The following is a 1,201-nucleotide window of genomic DNA, read 5'->3' as shown; positions in this document are numbered from 1 at the left end:
ATACACAGACATCGCTCTGAGGCACACACGCACGTTTATTCTCCATCCTCGCACCCCTTTCCCCGAACTTTCAACAGAGGCGCTGCTTTCTCAGCGCGGTGCATTCTGGGGACCCGATCGAGCGTTCCCGCCGCCCTGGTGGGGAGTCGCTGCCCAGCAGCTGCCGCCAGAGCGGTCTGCCCACGCATTCACCCATCGCCCTTTCCACAGGATGCAGTCCGCTTCTGCAAAGGGGTAAGATCGAAGGGACTATGTCTTCATTGAATTTTGTGTTGAAGACAGTAAAAATTTAAATGTAAATTTTGAAAAATCCAAACTTACATTCAGTTGTCTTGGAGGAAGCGATAATTTTAAACATTTAAATGAAATTGACCTTTTTAACTGTATTGATCCAAATAATTCTAGGCATAAAAGAATGGAAAGATCAATCTGGCCAGTCATGGCCAAGGTTAACAAAAGAAAGGGCAAAGCCTAATTGGCTTAGTGTGGAATTCAGTAATTGGAGACACCGCAAAGATGATTCAGATGAAGACAGGTCCAGTTTTGATCGTTTCTCTGAGATGATGAACAACATGGGTGGTGATGTGGATATAGGTTTACCAGAGTAGATGGAGCAGATGATGAGTCACAAGACAGTGATGACGAAAAAATGCCAGATTTGGAGTAAGGACTGTTGTCATCACTGGATTTTGAGGCAGAAAATAACTTCTTTGCAAGATTTCATAATCGAGAGAATTCCTGAGTTTATAGCTCTAACGGTAGGTTCTGCATTTGCCTCCTTTAATGCATTTTTCAACCTGTGTATTTTTTTTAAGGCTTCACTAAGGCTTGATATGTACCATTGTATGGGTTACTAAGTCAGCTAAGACAATAACTTTATGTATGAACATTTCCCAGACCTCAATGACGCTGTTGAGGTCCTGGGCTATTGATACAGCAGTTGTGATAAATAAAAACTTTCCATTATAGTCTTCTTTACTTCATAACATAGATACTGACATGACAGGAAGCTCTTGGATCACAGAAAGATAACTTTTAGATTTTAGAACATGGACTCAAGCTAGCTGAAACAAATTGGTTGATACCTTGAATTGGTAACCTATTGTTCCTCTGGTATATTCTTCAGGATTGTTTCATTAAAGTTTTACTTTTTAAATTATTTTTTAAATTTATTTTATTGTTGAGAGTATTACAGATGTTC

General features: G+C 40.0%; 1 pseudogene across 1 annotated transcript; it reads left to right on the top strand.

Moving 5' to 3' along the window:
• The first annotated feature begins 211 nt into the window (after positions 1 to 211).
• LOC308560937 (prostaglandin E synthase 3 pseudogene) lies at positions 212 to 667 on the top strand (annotated as a pseudogene). The gene has a single exon. The product of its transcript is annotated as a prostaglandin E synthase 3 pseudogene (transcript).
• Positions 668 to 1,201: the final 534 nt, after the last annotated feature.

Source organism: Miniopterus schreibersii (assembly GCF_964146895.1).
Source record: "Miniopterus schreibersii genome assembly, chromosome: 1".
NCBI lineage: Eukaryota > Metazoa > Chordata > Mammalia > Chiroptera > Miniopteridae > Miniopterus > Miniopterus schreibersii.
This window is presented reverse-complemented; position numbering and strand designations above follow the sequence as displayed.